At 36.3% G+C, this 21,767-nt stretch overlaps 1 protein-coding gene across 13 annotated transcripts in view; it reads right to left on the reverse strand.

Moving 5' to 3' along the window:
• LHFPL2 (LHFPL tetraspan subfamily member 2) overlaps positions 1 to 21,767 on the reverse strand; it is a 260,793-nt gene that overhangs the window by 101,976 nt on the left and 137,050 nt on the right. For 12 of the 13 annotated variants that reach the window (XM_069096301.1, XM_069096291.1, XM_069096295.1 and 9 more), the window contains one exon: positions 19,695 to 19,757. The exons of the other annotated variant lie outside the window; for it this stretch is intronic. The gene's annotated coding sequence lies outside the window, so the exon portion shown is untranslated. The remainder of the gene's footprint in view (positions 1 to 19,694; positions 19,758 to 21,767) is intronic. 13 annotated transcript variants of the gene reach the window in all.

The following is a 21,767-nucleotide window of genomic DNA, read 5'->3' on the forward strand; positions in this document are numbered from 1 at the left end:
CAACTCAGTCTTAAGAAGTTGCCTCACTGACAAGAGAAGTAACTTGCCCAAGGTCACCCATGTCAAAGGGAGGATTTGAATCCAGGTCTCAATGGCTTCAATACTGAGTTGACAATCACCACTCTGTACCTGTCTGCTTCCTTACTTGCTTGATCAACAACCCTCTCCTTGGTTTCCACACCAAGGAAGATCATGCCACACCAGCCAAGATCATGCTGATCACATGAAATTTCATCACCATGCTGCCTGACTCGGCTTCTGATACTCAATGCCTTCTCAACTTCCTCCATTGCCTCTCCCCTATGATTGGAGGACAGAGCAATAAACTCCTCCCAAAGCCTTCCTTTAAAGAGGGCTCATCAATTTCAAACTTTTCCAAGTAATTCCATTTTCCATCAGCAGCTTTGGTTGGTTATGACTCCATGAAACAAGATGCTCCTACACCTATCTCACCCCCTTCCCTTCCCACAACTTTTCTGCTTCCTTTTGTGTATTGTCTTTCCCTATTAGATTGTAAGCTCCTTGAGAGCAGGAACTGTCAGAGACAGTATTGGCTCCCTTGGCTTCCAAGTTACACTGTTGACTCACACTCAAGTTTTTGCAGGAACTGTTACAGTCCAGCTCTACCTCTCCCATCCTATACTTTTGGGAGATTGATACATGGATATATTTTGTTTTCCAAAGTGAGATTATTGGAACAAATGTGTAGCAGGGTGGAATGAATTTCCCAAGATCAAATGTGGCACAGGAAATTCAGAATAAGGAAAGAAAACAGAGAAAAGAAACCAAGGAAAGATGGCTCTTAGAAGAAAGGCCTGCTAACAGAATTGGATGCATCTTTTTTCTTTCCTGAGGAATTCCCCAACTTTTTAAAGACAGCTCTGCTTTGTGGGCCACAGATTTCCGTTAGAAATTGTTTTTCTTCCAGATCTGAGCGCATGGAAAAAAAATTTAATTTCCTTGTTGATGTTATGACTCTGCAGGCTGATTAGTGTTAAGGAAAAAATAAATCCTGCAAGGAGCTGTGCAAATGCAATCTCTCATGTTGCCAAAAATCAGTTACAGGCACAATTGTCAGTGTTTATTCCTAACAAAAAAATCAAGGACCACAATCTGCACAGGTATATGTTGCCTGGAAAAGAAGAAATTGAAATCTTTCTTATTTCCCTGGTTCCCTTTATCCTCCACCCCAGAAGAACTGACCTTTGAACTCCTGTTACCTTTTAAATTTTCTGAAATGCCTATAAAATATTGGCCAAGTTTAAACTCATTCCCCTAGCTATATCTCTTTGTGCTTTGAAGTGTCTCAAGCGGACAGATGAGGCAACTAGTTATAAGACTGTGAAAGGCAATCAGAAAAAGCATAGCAAGGTCTAGATTAGTGGGAATAATGAATGAATCAAATTCGCATGGTATATTTCCATTGGCCTGGAACCAATGACCATATTTTATGTAATTTTAACTTTGAATAGTGCAAATCAGAACATATAAGAACATATTCACACTGATTGGTACCAACCTGCAGCTTAATCAGCAGATACCAGAGGCGGAGCCTTCAGAAAAGCCCAAGATTCTAGTTTACTAATTGAATTACATTAAATAAGACACTGAAGAAACTTTCGTTGTCATATTCAAAATCAGTGTGACAGCCTCAGGAAGAGACCAGAACTACATCCAGTCTCTCGGAAGAAATATGCTCCATGCGATGCAGAAAAAAAATTCAGTGGGTTTCATTTGCTGCTTTCAACTCTCCCAAACATTAAATTTCCTTTAAAAATATGTCAACCTATTTTCAATAAACATTAAAAATAAATTATGTTCACAGAAGATCACGGTCCCTCAGAACTGAAAGGGATCTCAGTGACTATAACTATCATACCTAACCAAAAATCCCCTTGGCAGCATTCCCTGACAAATGACTAATCAGGCCTTGTCTGAAGACCTCTAGTGACCCACTGTATCCTAAAACAAGCCATTTTACTTCTGGATAGTTCTAATTAATAGAGAGGCTTTTTTTTTTATACAGAGTGTTCAATAGCTTAAAACTGTACTAGGAATTTTTAAAATTTTTTTTCCTTTAATACGATCCTGACTGACGTCCCCTAAATGCTCTCCAATTTATCAATATCCTTGAACGAATGAATGAAAAAGTACTTACTAACTATTTAATATGTGCCAAGCACCATTCTAAATACTGGGGATACAAATAGAATTATGAGACAGTCCTTACTTTCAAGGTACACACACTCCAACTGGGGGAAATTATGTATAAAAGAAAATTCAATGCAGAGCATTTGAAAAAGCCCATAAGTTCTAGTATTCAGTGCTGATGGGGATGGCAAGGCCCAGAAGTCCTTAAGTCACATGAGTCGATTAGATAACAGGGAGGGCAAAGTTCTGGAGCCCTGGAGGTCCTTAGGAAGCACTGGCAGGGCAGATTGGAAGGCCTGGTTGTTCTTCATCTCACCAGAAGGGACACAGTAGGTGTCTCCCATCTCATTTAAGCTGCTGATTTTTTCAACCTGAGAATAAGACTTTATATTTTTAAAATTTCTATTAAAATAATTTCATAGATCCTACCTAATGTCCTAATTTCTTGAGATTTATTTATTTTTTGGGGGGAGGGGAGAATTCCGATTCATCTATTACATGAGCCAACCTCAGCTTCAGATGATCTTTAATTCTGCTAAGTCTATAATCTATGGCTGGAAAAGGAAATGGCAAAAATGAAGAAGAAAATGGCAAACTACTTGCCAAGAAAACCCCAAATGGGGTCACAAAGAGTTGGACACAAAATGATTGAATATCACCACAATAATCTATGTTGTTATCCAAGTCAATGACTGAAAAAACAGAGCCAAACACATATCCCTAAAACACAGAACTAGAGACTTCCTATCATAATGACTTCAAATCATCATTGATGACTCTTTGGATCTAGCCCTTGAATAACTTCTGAATTATATCTGTTTTATTGTCTAGTCCATATCTCTCCATTTTTCTTTTTTTTTCTCTCCATTTTTCAATAAGGATATCATGAAAGATTTCACCAGGTGCTTTGCTTAAATCTAGGTAGCCTATATCTACTCTACTGTTCTACCAATCTAGTCACCTTGTCACCAAAAAACGGCCAGTTTGCTAGTTTAATAATGCCTTCTCATTCTTGAGTCAGTGCAACTATCTTTTCCTTTTCAAAACATTCATTGTGTCCTCTATTCCCTCCAATCATTCAAAATATTTTGATTTTGTTTATAAGCATAGTCTTTGTAACACTGTCCTTATCAACATAATTTCACAATAATTTCATTAATAAATTATAAACAACTCAAACATTGTGAAAATACATCATAGTGTTGCTTAGCCAATCAGTCAAATGGCAAATTTTATCATTGTACCTATGGAGTTAACTGCCCCCTCTAACACCGTTTCACCTAACATTAAGTTTTAAGTGATCCATTTAACTCATATTAGATAAAATGCTCCTGTATAAATTCTGAGAATGAGTTGAAAAACTAACCAAGTATGATCCATATAATAGCATCTGGACCTAAAAAAAGTAACAAACCAAAAACATAAAGTAAAATTTCTAAGTCCTTAAAATAAAGATGAGAGATGTTGTCTCAGGGGTTAGGTTTGATTTTTGTTTTAGATACTATACCAGGTATGCCCTATTTTCAGAAAATTAGATAAATAAAAATCAGGAATGATTGTATTCTTTACAAAAGAATTCATAACAGACTTCTCTGACTACCATGGGGGCTTATTGTAAACCTTGAAGCATTATATAATTTTATTACACGAAACAGTAAGCCCCTAGGGATATATTTTAAATAATTTTATTTATAAAACAAAAGCTTGCCCATTTTTCTGAAATAAATCTAATGGAAAATACTATATGTACTTATATTTATATGGAAGACCCAAGGGACCTCCCAGTGAATGAGGCTAAAGGTGGGTTATTATTATAAGGATTATAATTTGAAGAAATATATACTAAGTCTCCTATAATTCAAACTGATGTCAAGCCTTTCATAATGGTTCTTTTAAATCATCACTAGTATTCCTCTTATCATTATCTAGTGAGAGGTTATGCAACCATATGAGAATGATATATACTGCCCATAACTCTCCTTGTATGGAATATTGTTTTCCTTGTCCTTAGTGATCCAGCCTAACTGCTCTTCATATTACCTCTTCATTTTTCGTCATATGTACTAGTTGGAAATTTACTTGTAATCAGAGCTCTTCAGTTTGCAAAAAAGAAACTCTTCATTGGCCAACTCTCTCTAGCAATTGTTAATAAGATAATAAGTGTCTCTGATATTCTCCAAAATTATTTATCAATCCAAGTACTTCATTAAATTTAAAAACATGAAGATATTTCACAAACAGTTTTTATCCTAAAGCTTTTTGTGTCATCATTGTTCACTGTATTATCAATGACCTGCCACACAAAAACCAAATGTACTTGGAATAAAAAAAAATTAAAATGTGCTGTCCTTCCTCAAAACCAAATGAGTTGAAAGGGATACACACACATATGTACATATACACACACACACACATATGTTAAAGGTCTTATACTCCACTGCCACTTGATGCATGGATTCTGTCTACAACATCCCTTACAGGTACATAGCTAGGCTCCAAGTGGACACCAGAAGTGACAGAAAACTCATTAACCATTAGCCAACTCATTCCATTTTCAGACAGCACTAATTGTCAAGTTCTTATAGTCAGTAAAACTCTTATTTCCTTATCTTTCCTCCACTCCTCCTCATTCTACTTTTTTTGAAGCCACACAGAAATCAATCTAATCCCTCTCTTTCATATGACAATTCCTTAATATATGAAAATAGTTACCATGACTACCTTAAGTCTTTACTTCTTTGAGCTTCACATAATCAATTGCTTCAATCAATCTTCATACAATATTGTTTCATGTCCTCTTACTATCTTAGTCCTCCTCTTCAAATTAATAAAGTAATCAAAATATGATCTGACCACATAGAAAAGAGCAGGACTATCACCTAATGATGTCAAGATGACATTTGCTTTTGTGGTAGCTACAATATACTGTGCATTAATATTTACTGAGCCTGCAGTACATTAAATTCCCTTTAGGTCTACAATTTAGCTACATCTTTGTGATCCTTGACTCCTGCAGTTGATTTTTTTGAGTCACAATGCTTACCTTTACATTTAATTGCACTAAGTTTTATTTTATCAGAGTCATTTGACATCATTATAGTCTGTCTGTGGCTTTTTTAAAAATTTGATTTTTTTTTGTATCTTCATCACCTAGCATAGTGTTTAGAACAAAGTAAATATTTAACAACTTTTTGTTCAATTGAATCGTTGAATTATCGTGTCCTGATTTTATCATCTAAAACACTGACAATTCATTCCATCTGTAAATTTGATAAGTTTATTTTAAAGTATCATATAATCAATTGATTGACAAGCATTTATTAAGTACCTGCTAAGTTCCAGGCACTGTGCTTAGTGCAAGAAGGAAGGGAAACAGTCCCTGCTGTCAGTTTACATTCTAAAATGTAAGCCCCCTGAGGGCAGCAATTGCTTTCTTTTTTTGTATCCCCAGAGCCCAGCACAGTGCTTGGCACAAAATAGATACTTAATAAATGATTATAGGATTGAAAGTCTTTGATAAAAACATGGAACATAATGGCTTAGGACAGGGCCTGGTAGAGAGTAATAAATATCTTTCAAAAGATTCCTATTGATGATTATTATATAAAATGATTCATATTGATTAACACCCCTTGGATTTAACCAGTTCCAGATTCACCTAACTTGAGTTGTCACGTAGCCCACATTTCTCCATTTTGGATGTTCTTATTGTTGTTGGGTTGTTTTAGTCGGGTCTGACTCTGACTCCATTTGAAGTTTTCATGATAAACAATGCTGGAGTGAGTGGCTTTTCATTTTCTTTTCCAGTTCATTTTATAGATGAGAAAACTGAGACAAACAGGGTTAGATGATTTGCCCAGGGTCACACAGTTATTAAGTGTCTGAGGCCAGATTTGAACTCATGAAGATGAGCCTTCTTGATTCCAAACCCAGGGGTCTATCAACTGCACCAACTATCTGCCCCTCCATTTTGTTCACAAGCATGGAGGCTTTTGCCAGAAGTCTTGCTGAAATCTAGGTATGCTATGTCTATTGCACTACCTTTATCTAAGTCTACTAACTATTAAAAAAGGAAATGAGGTTAGCCTGGTGTGACTCGTTCTTACTGAATTCATGCTGGCTCTTAATGATCACTGCTTCCCTTTTTAGGTACTCACAAGCCATATACATTATCATTTCAACATTATTTTGCAGAATTTTGCCTGATACCACATCAGGTTCACTAGTCTGTGGTTTGCAGAATCTACCTCCTTCTACCTACCTTTTAAAATTCAGGCCTTTGTTAGTCTCCGGTATTCTTCATGCCATAATCTCAAAAATCACCACCAGCAACTCAATGATAATATCTGGGTTGTTTGTTTTTAATATTCTAAAATTACTGGTCTAGGCCAAAAGATTTAGATTCATTTAGGATGACTCAGTCCACAGACATTTACTAAGTGTAAATACTTGTGTACTATTATGTGCCAGGCACCAAAAGCTAAGCGCTGGGGACCAAAATCAAAGGACTATCCCTGTCCTTGAGGACCTCATAACAATGGAGGGCTCCCAAGGATCTTCTCTCCTTTGCTTTCTTTGGTTCAATCTCAGTCATGTTTTTTCCAGTTTGAGGGTTATTTTCCTTGATGGAAAAGATGGAAATCAAATAGGAGCTGAATAGTTCTTTTTACTGTCTTCATTTAACACAGTCTGTCCCCAGGCAAGGCCTGCCCCTTCCTTAGCCTTCTTCTTGCTCCGAATTTTGATATTCTTATGGACTCCTGATATCAAAAGTGTGGCTACACCCTCCATCGATGCAGATCATAATCCACCCATATCTCTTCATCCTGTGGGAGGCCTTCCTCTACATCTTTTAGTATTTTGAAGGTACCAGAGGAAGCCCTGGTTTGTCCTTATGGTATTTCTTCATTATTCAGTTCAACAAACATTTGTTGAATGTGTGAGTGCCTAGTTCCTGTGGACAAACGATACAACAGCTTCTGCTCTCAAGATGTTTGCATTCTATTCAGTCTTTGCAACATTCCTGGCCCATCTTCTCTAACATCTACCCTGCCCATGTCTTTACACTGGCTCTTGTGCATAAGTCATAGGATTAGATATTTAGAGCTGGGAGAGCCCTTAGGGGTCATCAAGGCCAACCCCCTCATTTTGCAGACCAGGAAATGAAACAGCAGTTAGTGATTAAGACAATGTAAGTGGCAGAATCAAGATGTGGTCCCAGGTCCTCTGAGTCCACATCCAAATATCTTCCACTGTACCATGTTCCCTCCATGTCACTTGCCCTGAACACAACTAAAAAAAAAAATCCTCTTTTTTATTGTTCTCAGGTTTTCATAAGTCCCTATTTGTCTTTCCTGGCTACTCTTCTTAAAAGTCCATGCCTCTACTTTGTCCCAACTCTTTTTTGTGTGTGTACTTTTAAAATCAAAGTTCATTAGGGAATTTTCAATGAAGCTGTTAGTTTCTTTTTTTTATTGGGATCATTCAGGATTATAAAATCAGAATTTTACCTAGCCGTGTGACCTTGGGCAAGTTACTTGCCCTCCAAAAAGCAAAAAAAAAAATAATTAATTAAATCAGAATTTCTTTTCAGAGTCTCCCATCCTTCTTGAATTATTTTCTCTCTTATAATCTTTGTCCATGTGATAATAGTCATCTTTTCTCTGAATTTTTTGTAACTTGTACTCCTAAAGTCTAAGCTAGATAGGTGACTATGGACAAGCATTCTTTCCTTGACTACAGAAACCTGCAAGATGACAGAGTAACTTTTCCCCAATATTGCTATGGTATCCACTTCACCTACCAACTGGAACTAGGTCCAAAGTACCAAATCTTAGATCATCCTATATTTAGAGATGAATTCATAATAAGGCATAGATTTAACAGATGCTTTGCCCTTAGTGGAATATGATGTCCAAGTAACACCTGAACTGGTTTAAGTTCCTCATTACTACTATGTCTTCCTCTTGGGTGATTTTGTGGCTTCTAGCAAGAACTCATGACTCTCGTCTACAGAATTTAGCGATTGGTAGTACATTTTCACAATAGAATCACTCTTCTTTTTTCCTTTCTTATTATCGTTACCAAATGTCCTCTAATGGGTCTAACTCCAATAGGCCTCTTTAGTATGGCAGGGAAAGACTAAAATAGGATAAAATCTCACTTATATAGATCATCTCATGTCCCAAGCACAGGAATAACTTACAGGTTATTTCATCTATCAAAAAAATTATAGACTATTTGATTAAGGCTACAAAGCAGTGCTGATGGACAAGGGTGGCTGAAAGACTGATGATACCATTGGGGGTTCTTTCTATAGTCTCCACATTAAACATTTTTTTTTTTGGCTTTGAAATGTAAAGACACACAGGTCATCATTATATCCAAAGGGGATCTGAGAAAAGATATAAATTTCAGCAAGTAGATATTGCTACAGTCATGGATGTCCCATAGGCATCTCAACATGTCCAAAACAGAACTCATCAGCTTTTCCCAAAAATTTCTCCTCTCTTAAAATCCCTATTACTATTGAGGACTTCACCATCTTCCTAGCTACCATGGTTCACAACCCAAGTGCCATCCTCAACTTCTCATTCATTCATTCCACATATCCAGGTTGCCAAATATTGTTGAACAAGATGCCTTTGGCTTCTGGTTATAAGGAACCTTACCTCCTCACTACCCAGTGGAGAGTTACTAAAGCACAACTATTTTCAGAGATAAAAGTCTTTGTGTTTGAACCATGCTCTCCACAGAATGCTACTTGAGAGCCACAGCTATTATGTGACAATGAGGCACTTGCCTCAGGCATGCAAAGCTGAAAGAAGCAGAACAATATTTAAAATAGATGCTTACAAATAGTATGAAATATAAATCCATGATTTTATAGTGAATCCTCTTTTCATGTTGTACTATATGCATGGAAATGTTCTTTTTTGTCTTCATGGATTTAAGTTCAAAATTGATTAAAAAAATAAAATCGATGTTTACATATTTCAATTATGCCAAGTCATTAGGAAAGGAGGTGTACTTGCTGTTCTTGACTTGGTTGCAAAATTGATGTTCCATATTACACGGTCCTTCTAGTCCAGAGATTCTTAATGTTTTTTGTCTCATGGATCCCTCTGGCAATCTGGTGAAACCTATGGATTCCTTCACAGAATAAAGGCATAAAAGACATAGGACTAGAAAGAAAACTAATTGTATTGAAATACAGTTATCTAAATGTTACAAAAAATGTTTATGGACTCTGAGTTAAGAAGCCCCTGGTTTAGTAGAAAGAGCACTTGAATTGGAGATTGAAGACTGGCTTTGATGCTTAGTAAGTGTGCAATTTTAGGCAAATCATTTAACTTTTCTGAACTTCAGTATTTTGTATCTGGGAAACTGGAATATTAATACTGTGGACTACTATGTCACAGAAATGTTGTGAGGGGAGCACTAGATTGAATTTTACAACAGAAAGCTATGATGATGATAATATCTGGTGGTCAGGTCTTGCTGATCCTTATGGTATAAACCTGTATATCTTCTTAGATCAATTTCTTCTTTGGATTCTGGTTCAAGTAAGACAAGTCTGGCATCTGGTTCCTCATGAGAGAATATACCTCTTTTATAAATCTATTATATTATACAATAATATATATATATAATATAATAAAGCTATTACTATAAATCTATTCTTTTTTGGGGGTGGGGAGAACAGTAAGGTCTTCTCTTGATGGTGGGGTTAGTAAGATCCAGAGACAGGTCTTGACCTAGTCAACTTACAAGGCATTGTAATAAGAAAATGACCTCAGACTATAGTCCATAGATTCTTACTTTAAGACTGATTTCTGATTTGTCTGTTCCCCTTCCAGTCAACTTCTCAGGGCCTAGCTCTAATTAAAATACAACTTCAAGATAATAGGAAGTAAACCACTTATAAAATTACTTTTTCACTGGTAATTGAGGAAAAAGAACAAGAATGAATAATTGGATTCTTATTCATTCCAAATCTTTAGCTACTGCTTTTAGCTTCCTCCCACAACAAATTTCTCGCCAAAACTGTCAAGTATTTAAGAGGGGGGATCTGAAATTCACTTACTTTGCCTTTAAGGAGCACAGATAATCAGACCTGGTATAATTAGGAGTCAAAATTTTATTATTTTTTTAGCGCTCAGTTTGACTTTGTGGATTTTTTTCCAGACATTCATCCTGTGAGCCTAAGGAGAAAACTTGACTGACAAAGCATCTAAGAAGAGGAACTGAAAATGAGGATGTGGAAATTTCAAAGAGCAGAAATCTGGGAGTGCGAAATAGAGAAAAATTAACTGGTTCATTTCAGTCATTTATGTTGGATCTCTGAAGTATATTTTCCGTCATATTTTTTCAAGTATTAGTCTTCATTACATAAATTTGATGACCTAAGCAATGAGTTAATGACAGGAAATGTCCATTTCCTAGCAAACACAAGTAGGCTATGTGTACAGAACTTTGATTAAAGTTAGTCACATTTTCCAAGACCATTTGAGCTTTCCAAGTCCCCCTTAACATTTTTTCAGTTTGTACTCAAAGACTTGAATGACCCAAAAAGGGAAAAATCCTTTTTATGCTAACTTTCCATTGCAGAAAAAAAGAAAATCAAGAAAGCGATTCCTTCTGGTGTTTGCATTCACCAAAAGCGATAAAGTATGTTAAACAAGTGTTCCTCACAAGGAGGCAAGCTTCAGTAAGGAAATTCTTGATACAATTTGACAGAGCAGGAAAGATTTCCATAGGCTAAGGCCTCAATACTTTGAGATGTGTTCCCTGACAGAATAGAAATAGTGTGGAATCTGGAGTCTGTAAAATGTACACCTCCAAAATTAAATACACTTATACTGCCTACCTTATGGGGCTGTTAGGAGAAAATCTGGAAGCAAAACTTTGAGTTCTTATGGTTATTGTCTACTCTTAGTATTACTTTTGTTTGACATGGGTAGAAAAAGCAGAGGCAGGGGTTGTATGTGTGTACACATAAATATATAAATTGTAGATACCATGAAGTCAATCAGTTATAAAGAACCCTTTAAAATATTGAATGAACTAGTGAAATAGGGATAGTTATTTGGATCTATAAGGTCACTGTTATAGGGAATTCCTCAGTGAAGAAATGCCTTCTACCAGTTTTCTTTTCCGTCCCATCTTAGTGGCCATTGACATCAAGCCTACAATGGCTGCACTCTCAGAAAACCAAACACAAGAACATGGGGAGCCTGAAAGCCTTAAACATTTTTTAAAGAGAATGCTCCTACAAAGTGGAAATCAACCCTAGTGGTTGGACATTTAATGAGGAGTTGGGCTAAAAACTCTTCAGTCCCTCCTGCTAAGAACGTGGCTTGATCATGAGATTCAGCCTCCTCTAGCAATCTGGGCAGAGGAATCCATCTCCATCCAGTCCACTCTGATTGGTTTTCTCTTTCAGGAACTGGGTTACCCTAAACTCAAACAGAGGGGTATAAGGACAGGGGCTCATTTCCTGGAATCAAGAATTCTCCTAGCTTGGATTCTGTTTACACTCTAAATAGAAGGAAGGTCTTCTAGTTGAGCCAGTGGGGTCCCACCCTAGATCCAGGTGCATGTTCACCAAGGATTAGGGCAATCTCATCAATCAGGTACATCCTTCAGAGATTGATTTTTTTTTTGCAGGGGCTAGGCCTGAAATAAGGAAATAAAAGTATAAAAGCCTGGATTCTAATTTAATAATTGGTTGTTAATATAATAGCAAAATAATAATTTCTCTCACTCAACTGGGGCCCTTACACTATCCAGGAATGGTACTATTTATCTCTTTATTAAATTCCCTTTTCTCCATTCCTAGAATGGACTGTCACCCCCCCCCCCCACTGGGCAATCTTTGCCTGCTGAAGTCCCTTCCTTGCACGGTCCAACTTGGGTACCACCTCAACTGTGAAGCACTCTCTGACTCCTCTCCCCAACTAAAAGTGATCAATCCTTCCACAGATTTCTATGGAATAATTTGCTTGGACCTCTCCTTTGTAATTATCACATTCTCCCTTTCATTTTAGTTATTTGTACATCTAAACCTCATCATTCCTCCACCCTGTTAGATTGTAAGTTCCTGTTAGGGCAAGGCCTTTGCAACCCCCATCATCTATGTATCTCTAATGTCTAGTAAAGTAGGCACTTAAATGTAATGAATCTAATGACATGTGGATATTCCCTTGCATAACAATTCTATTAAAGAATGTGAATAGCAGTTGGAATAATGTATTCACTTCCAAAGTACCCATTCAAACGATAGCTGTCAAAGCTAAAATGGCTAAGGGTCAGCAAATAAGCCTATGAACACAAAGGGGTCTATGAGTCAGAGAATGCACACATACACACACATATACACACACACACGCACAAGTGTGTGCATACATACATTCTCTGAGTAAGGTATGTCCTGCTTTAAGAAAAAACTATGCTTGAATTAAAAATATTTTTTCTTGCTTTTCTTTTTGCAACATAACTAATTTGGAAATATTTTGTGTGATTTCACATGTATAATTAATATCACATGGTTTGCACTGTCAGTGGGTAGGGAAAAAGGCAGAAGGGAAAGAATTTGGAACTCAAATTTTTAAAATGTGATTGCTAAAAATAAAGGAATAATGCATTTTTTAAAAGGAAAAAAACTATGCCTAACTTACAAAAAATTACAAGGTGATTATTCTCATACCAAAAGGCTTTGCTGCACTGTTCTTTTATACCTGGGGTGATATTTGTAACCTTTACTCTAATTAAACTGCTTATATTTAATATTTTATCTCTCTACATCAATTAAAATTCTTAATTATATTTAAAATATGAAGATTGAAAACAAGGTGGTCAATATAACTTTGGGTCCATATTCATTGCATAATGTGAGGTATAGTATCATGAAATCATTTATTTAGAGTAGAAAGAAATATAATTCAGTCATGTCTGACTCTTTGTAACCTGTGGACCATGCCAAATACTGTCCATTGAGTTTTCATGGCAAGGATACTAGAATGGTTTACTATTTCCTTCTCCAGAGGCAAAGGTTAAATGACTTGCCCAGGGTCACACAGCTAGTAAGTATCTGAGGCTGGATTTGGACTCAGGTCTTCCTGACTGCAGGCCCAGAGCTCTAACCACTGTGCCACTTACATTCCAGAAAGGAATATTAGAGGTCACCTAGTACAGTGGTGTCAAGCTCCAATAGAAATGGGGCCCATCAAATTATACATAAGGATCCCTACAGGCCCTATGTTCTCTTAGAAACCCATATACTTCAATCTTCTACATTTACAGAAGAAATACACCAGTATAATTTTTTTTCCGTTCCTATAGCATTTTTTTTGGGTGGAGACAATCAGGGTTAAGTGACTTGCCCAGGGTCACACAGCTAGTCAGTGTCTGAGGGTACATTTGAACTCAGGTCCTCCTGACTCCAGGGTGGGTTCTGTATCTACTGTGCCATTCATAGCATTTTAAAGTATAGTCATGACTGCAGGACAAGTTAGCAGTAGGTGGTATGGGATGAAAGGACAGTTCACTATTGACTTTATGAAAACTGAAGAGTCAACATGTGTACCTACTGAAAAAAATAATAAAAAATATAAAAAGGTCATCTAAAATGGATGTCTCTAAATCACATACTACTAAATTTACAATGTTTAATTTGTGCTATCTTCTCTGAAAAGATGCCTCAAACTTGATGATACAAATAAACACTAAACTTTTGACAATGGAGTTTTTCTCATGCATAAATATTGATGCTGCTTGCATATTTTTGGAAAGAGCCCACAGGACTAGTTGCATCAGGAGCATTTAATTTCCTTTGCCTAGTAATACATCTGTCTTTTGGCAATGAGCAGGCACAAGGATAAAAAAAAATTATTGTCCCTATCACAGGACCTATCAGTTACTGCAAAAAGATTTAAACAAGGCAAAGGCCTGAATGCTGAGCTAAGCAGAAGTATTTATTATAACTATTAATTGCATTGCAGCTTGACAATGTCTCATGGATGTAGCTTTTATAATGACTGGATGAAATACCTGCACTATAATCACTCCATTGTAATATATCAACATAGAAGCAATCTTCTGGTTTTCCTGGCACTATAGTAAGGAGGGTTCCTAAAAGAACTCCTTGATATACTATTGGTGATGAAATAGTCATTTTCTCTTGAATGAGAGTTTCTGAGCTGATCTTGTCTGATACAAATAAAATCTCATCCTGAGGACCAGGGTACTTAACTGCAGTTAAAGTGAAGACATTCGGAAGTGAGACTTTACTATATAGTGGAGGTTGGGCTTTTTAAGAAAGGCCAAAGTGTTGATTTAAAAGTTCTGCATAAACCAAAATCGCTCAGAATTCACCAAGTGGTCATTAGCATTGAAGATAGATTTGAGACCATTTGGTATACTTCAAATGCAAATCTGGGGAAGGTGAAACATGTGACATAATGATACATCATAGGATTCGTGAACTAAATTAAATTTTATCATAAATATACACACATATTTATATATGTATGTGTGTATGTATGTATGTATCTATCTGTATGTATGTACATATGTATTGCCTACTCTAGGCTTAGAAGGGTTAGTAACTGGACCTGTGATTTCACTACCATAAGGAGTTCTCTTTACTGATGTAGGTCAGCACATATCAGCAACTTAGACTTAAAGACAGCTGCCTAATACCATTAGTAGGTCTGTATCCCAAAGAGATCAAAGAAAAAGGAAAAGGACCTATTTGTACAAAAATATTTATAGCAGCTCTTTTTGTTGTGGCAAAGAATTATAAATTGAGGAGATGCCCATAAAGGGGAGAATGACTGAACAAGTTATGGTATATGACAGCAATGGAATACCATTGTGCCATAAGAAATGACAAGCAGGATGCTTTCAGAAAAACCTGAATAGATTTCTATAAATGGATGTAATGTGAAGTGAGCAGAACCAAGAGAACATTGTAGATAGTAACAGCACTATTGTATGATCAATTATGAATGACTTTGCTATTCTCAGCAATACAATGACATAATGATGAAAAATGCTATCTACTCCCAGGAAAAAAGAACTGCTTTTAAAAACTTTATTTTTCAGGGTGGCCAGGTAGCACAGTGAGTAAGAGCACCGGCTCCAGAGTCGGGATGACCTGGGATCAAATCTGGGCTCAGACACTTAGCATCCACCCCGAAACACCTGGCCATATAACCTTGAGCAAGTTACTTAACCCCAATTGCTTAAAAAAAAACTTTATTTTTGTTTTGTTTTTTTCTGGTTTGTGTTTTCTTTTGTAACATGGGTAATATGGAAATAGATTGTACAAGACTCTACACGTATAATTAGCAGCAAATTGCTTGCTCTCTTAAGGAGGGAGGAAGGAAGGGAAGGAGAGAGTATTTGGAACTAAAAACATTTTAAAATGAATGTTTTATTTTTATTTTTTTTGTTTAAATTATTTTTACATGTAATTGGAAAATATATATGTGTATATACATGTGTATATGTGTGTAAACGTATATGTATGTATGTACATATAGACACAGACCAAAAATTGCCTAGAACACTAAGAGGTTAGAATAAATGTCCCCCTGACCATTGGAAGCAGTACTAAAACCTGCATCTTCCTGTCTTCAAGGCCATATCCCAAAACATTATGCCATACCACCCAGCAAGTTTAGTAAGGAACATTTATTCTTTATATAGAAATATTTTTCTTTTTCCTTTTGAATACTTAAGGGTATCTTTAAACACATATTAATTGATGTACTATTGGTGATGAAATAGTGAGTTTCTCTTGAATAAGAGTTTCTGAGCTGATCTTGTCTGATACAAATAAAATCTTGCAACGGCTTTTATGTTAGACTTATTCATGTGACAAGTTCTGAACCAAGAGGCTATACACTCCATTCATCTTTGATTCTTTATAGTACTTGCAAATAATATATTTCTGAATAATTCATAAATTATATATTTCCAACTCAAAGATCTCATGATGCTTTATAAACATGATTCATTCTTTCTGACTTATTCTCTTATTAAGACCTTCCAATAAGGGAATTAAAGTCTGTTTCAACTGTGACTTGCTCAAGAACAGACAATATACCAGAGGTATTACCAAGAAAAGAAAGCAGCCCGACTGGTTTCCAGGTGAATGCTTTACTGATGACATCTGGGAAACAGCCTGATTTAGTCCTGGAGTAAGGGACAGCTAGGTAGCTCGGCGGATAAAGTGCTGGGCCTGGAGTCAAGAATACCCAAGTTCAAAATCTGGTCATAGACACTCACTGGCTGTGTGACTCTGGGTAAGTCATTTAACCTAGTTTGCCTCAGTTTCCTTATCTGTAAAATAAGCTGGAGAAAGAAATGGCAAACCATTCCAATATCTTTGCTAAGAAAACCCCAAATGGCGTCACAAATGGTTGGACATGAGCAAAGCACAACAATAAATCTGAAGTAAGGAAGAGGTAAGTTCAAATCTTGTCTGACATTTACTAGCTGGACTGTAGTAAAGTCTCTTAATCTCTCTTGGCCCCAGTTTCTTTATCCTATAATACCTACTGCACGGGTTTGTTTCAAAGAACAAATGAGATATATATCTAAATGAGACATGCAACCTTTAAATTTCTAAACAAATATCAACCAAAATTATTATTACCATACACTTCTCGATTTAAATATGATTAACTAGTGACCTGTCAAGGGAAGAAGCTGTCTTCACCAATCAGATATTATAAGTCTATACCACATAATGTCTGACCAAAGTGTGACCCAAAATCTAAATCACGCATAATTCATATTTAAACTTTGAAAAACTAAAAGTAACAAAAACATTTTGGAGCCTGATCATAGTGTGGTATAATTTCAATAATATCAATTCTACTGATTTGAAATTTATTAAACTACAGACAGGGACCAAGGTAGACTTGCTCTTTTTGCTTAGCAAAATGTTTCTTCACCCATACTGCAAATTAATAAAGGAATTAAGGTTTCAGAGGAGTGGTTTAGATTTCTAGCATTATGAGATACACTCATTTTTATGATAATTACAAACCATTTCTATTTATTCATTAAAACAAAGTAGAAGGCCTGTAAGAATTCACTTTCCTGTTTTAAGTTATAGCACATAATTGAATGTAATAATATTACTTTTATTTATGAATATTATGTAATATTATGTTATTATTTATGTAATAATTATATTATTACATATAAAATATATTATTAATTATATAATTAATTATGTAATATTATGTTATTATTCCTTCTAGTCTGTCTGAATTGAAGTTTAAATGACCTTCCACCGGATGGCTTCTTAGTTAAGAAACACATAAATTAGGCTGACATTAAAAAAAAGAATCCCAAATAAGAACCAATAGAACCGAGAAGTGGGAGCATTTCGTTTTTGCTGTCTGCTACAGCCCTCATTATTTTGGCACCAAGCAAGCCTGAGGATAGCAAAATATTTACTCTGCATATTACAAGAGTGTCTTAAAGACCCATCAATTACTGTAAAAGGGCCAGAACAGGGGCAGTGTAGAGAGAGGGCTAGAGGTCATGGGAGAATATAGTCCCAGTCCTAAGTGTTGGAGCAAAATGGAGGTCAATAGCACGTAGGATGATCTTCCACCCCCAATCGTCTACAAAAACAAACTCCACACTAACTTAATCTAAACCATTTAATGGGAACTGTTAGAAGAACAAATTACTATTATCAATAGAACAATTTAACAATAAAAAGTTTATATCCTCTCATTGTCCCAAGTCAAGCAGATCACTTCTACGTAATAAGCTAATTAATCCTTGGTTCTCTTCCTGATCCTATAACTCTTGCCTACATCCCCAACTTAGACTGCACTAAATTCTCCACAGAAACTTAACCCTCCCTCATTCCGAAACATTCGGTGGAATGGGGCCTTTCCCACAGTGATCTACACCCTAGCCAAAAAGGTCTTTTAGAAAAATAACTTTCCTCAGTCTTGATTTCCACAAATATATAAGGAATAGATTAGTAGAGCCAACTGGTCTTGATCCAAAACCCTGCATTGGCTGGCCATTTCAAGCTCTTTCCTGGTCAATACTTTTGAAAGAGTTGTCATTGAGGAGCAAAACTAAGAAACTTGAATTTGCCCTTTCTGTTTTTCTTCTTTACTCTTTGGCGATGAAAGAGTCTAAGGGCAAGTAGTTGTAGGGGAATGAAATTAGGGGAGTGAAATGTCCAGGACCAGGGAGGCGACAGTTCTGATGGATTCTGCACCTGGCAGACTTTTTGCTTCTGAGTGTCGTTGCATTGTGGGGAGGACACTGCTAAATTTCAGAGCATCCAGAGGAAGGCAAGCAGGGCAGTAAAGAGCCATGAGGTCATGTCATACAAGAGACAATGGGGTACAATGGAAGAGAGCAATGGCTTTGGAATAGGAAGGGCTGAGTTCAAATGCTACCTCTGTTACACACTGTTTGATCCTGGGCAGGTCACCTACTCTCTCAAATCTAATTTCTTCATCTGTAATATGAGATGGTTAGACTAGATGCCCCAAAGATCCTTTTAAGCTTCAAATCCATGATCCAGTATCAGGATCAGTTGAAGGAACCATGCTCAGATGGTTAACCTAGAAAGTAGAAGCCTTAGAATGTGTGAAGAGAAATGTTTTCAAGTATTTAAAGAGCTGTCGTGCAGGCAGCGAGGTGGTGCAGTGAATAGTGTCAGGCCTGGAGTCAGGAAGATTCATCTTCTGAGTTCAAATCCAGACTCAGACACTTATTAGCTATATGACTCTGGGTAAGTCACTTAACCCTGTTTGCTCCAGTTTCTTCAACTGTAAAATGAACTACAGAAGGAAATGGCAAACCACTCCAGTATCTTTGCTAAGAAAACCCCAAATAGGGTCATGAAAAATAGGACATGACTGAAACAACTGGACAACATCATGTGGAATATGGATTTGACTTATTTTGTATGGTCTCGGAGGACAAAATGAGCAGTAGGAGGAAATCAGAAAGGCATAGATTTTACAAGATAAGGAAAAATATCTAACAACTAGGCCTCTCCCAAAATGGAATGGTAGACCTCAGAGGTAGAGAGCTCCCCTATACTGGAGGTCTTCAAGCAAAGGCTCAATGACCACAGGTTTGCTCAGATGTAGTTAGATGTCATGACCCCTAATATCCTTTCCAACTCAGATTCTGTGATTTTGATGACTAGACAAGAAAACCTCACTTTAGGTGGGTGTACCTAAAACGTGGTTAAAAAACAAAACAAAACAAAACAAAAAATCCTTTTGGAGCATCAAAATAGAATATGGTAGAAGGATAGCATTAAACTTCATTTTGGCAGCAACATATGGTTTTTGCATCCTCACCAAGGGCACTTGACACTGATAGTCCTATTTTTTTTTAAAAGATCAGTCTTTATTCTGAAAGAGCCAAAAAGGATGAAAATTAGCATCTATCTCTGATAAATTAAAATGCTCCCCAAATATCAACATTTTGCAAAACACGAACAAAAGCTTAAAGAAAATGGAATTTCATTGACTCACCTATTGACATCCCATAGAAATACCAAGAAGTCTAGAAGAATAGCTTCAGAAAAAAAGTGACACCTGGAAAAAGAAATTAAACAAAACATAAGGGATCCCCAAACACAATGATCCCATCTCGTTGTAGCACCTAGAGTTACAAGCTTTGGTTCTTGGGCTCCTCAGAGTCCCACCTTCATTTGCATAGAACTGCTCCTCCAGTGAGACACTGACCTACTTCCCCTGTGCGCCAAACCACTGATGGACTGGGAATAATAAAACAGGGCAAGGAAGAATGTACAACCCATTAAACATGCACCAAATTATACACTTTCCCTTCTCCTCCAAAACTAACTCTAAAATGCAATTTTTGTTCTCAAGGTCACTTTGTGAACAGATGGAAAAGATTCAAATGGGTGAAAAAATAAATTTAAAAAAATAAGGAATTAGATTGTGAATGATATCAAGCAAGAAAGCATTTATTAAACACTTTCTATGCACAGATACTAAAACAATAATTGTGACAAATATCTTTTGTTAATCTTTTCATTTAACTTTGCTAATTTTTTCAAATGCTAAACCTGCCCAAAGAGAACATGGTAATCTTTGACTTATAAAGGCCAGAGGCAAAGGATACTAAAATGTTGAAAGGGTAAAAATAAAAGTTAAAAAATGCTGATATATTTTAAAATGATAAGTCATAAGCAAAGATCCTAGTCATTCTTTAGTGAATATCAGTAACCTTCAGAAAACTGAATGCTCAATTCATTTCCTCACAAGAAGGAAAAATCACAATTAGAAAAAATACTAAATATAAAGCTGAGTATTTGCAGGATAAAGAACACATTTTTATTTAAATGAGAAGGGATAGTCTCAGCACAGCTCAAGATGAAATCCTATCAACTTAGCTCTTTCTCTTTGCTAACTACCGTGTTTCCCCGATAATAAGGCACTGTCTTATTAATTTTTTTTGGACAGAAAAACACCAGAGGGCTTATTTTCAGGGGAGGGCTTATTTTAATGAACATTGACAGCAATTTTAATAAACAGGTAAATGTGAACAAAAAAATGTACCTTTATTCAATAAGCAAATCACTGGGGAAGAACAGGATGACGCGCTCACTGCTGCAGCTCTGATTAGATGCAGCTCAGAGCGCGGCGTGGGCTTCACGGGGGGGGGGGACGGTGCATACAGAGGGTACCGTAATGTAGCGTGTAGTGCAGGGTATCACCTTCACTACAGTAGCAATCTCAATAGGGCTTATTTTTGGGGGAGGGCTTATTTTCAAGGAATCTTGCACAGTAAGGGGAGGGCTTATTTTCGGGATAGGTCTTATTATCGGGGAAACACGGTAAGTAGTCAAACAGAAAGAAAAGGTGAAGAGCATTGGATTTCAATCAAGAGAATTTGGGTTCAAATCCTGGCTCTGCCACTTAAAAGCTCAAGGCATCTTATTTAAGGATCTCAGGTCTTTCATTTGCAAAATGAGAAGATTGTAATATGTGATCCTATCCACCTAAGTTTCTTAAGCTCAAATCAGGTTAAGACAAAATAAATTAGTTCTTTGCATACATTTTAAGATTATTCCTTATTGAATCAAGATGATGTTCATTTGGTCAATTACATATCAGATAGATTAAGATTTTTCTTAGCCTTTTTGGCTACATATCAGATATTGAGATTTGTGGAACAAGAAATATTTGAGTTTTAATGGAATGAAGAAATTCTGTTACCTCCTAGAGTAGAGACCAAAAGATCAACAGCTAAAAAATGTTTAACAACCTTTGTTTTATATTGTAGATCATTACAGTAAAGGAGGAGAATCCTCAACTCATCTGCACCACGTTTTTGTTTTTTTTAAGCATGCTTTTAAATATGCCCTGGGACTTATAAGTGAAAGACCATTTAATACCAATTAACTAATGTTAACACTCAAAAACTGTTCTTTATTTTGGTGTCTGCAGCATGAGCGTTAATCAGAAATACCCTAGCTCAATGACTCCCCAATCTTCTGAAATCAATTTAATTAGGTGCCAAACTGAACAAGTCATCAGGGTTTCTTTCAGGAAAAAATAAGAGCTCTGAAGGAGGTA

Source organism: Petaurus breviceps, unplaced genomic scaffold, assembly GCF_028583685.1.
Source record: "Petaurus breviceps papuanus isolate PSGF00001 unplaced genomic scaffold, PetGlider_PUasm1.0 229, whole genome shotgun sequence".
In the NCBI taxonomy this organism is placed as follows: domain Eukaryota; kingdom Metazoa; phylum Chordata; class Mammalia; order Diprotodontia; family Petauridae; genus Petaurus; species Petaurus breviceps.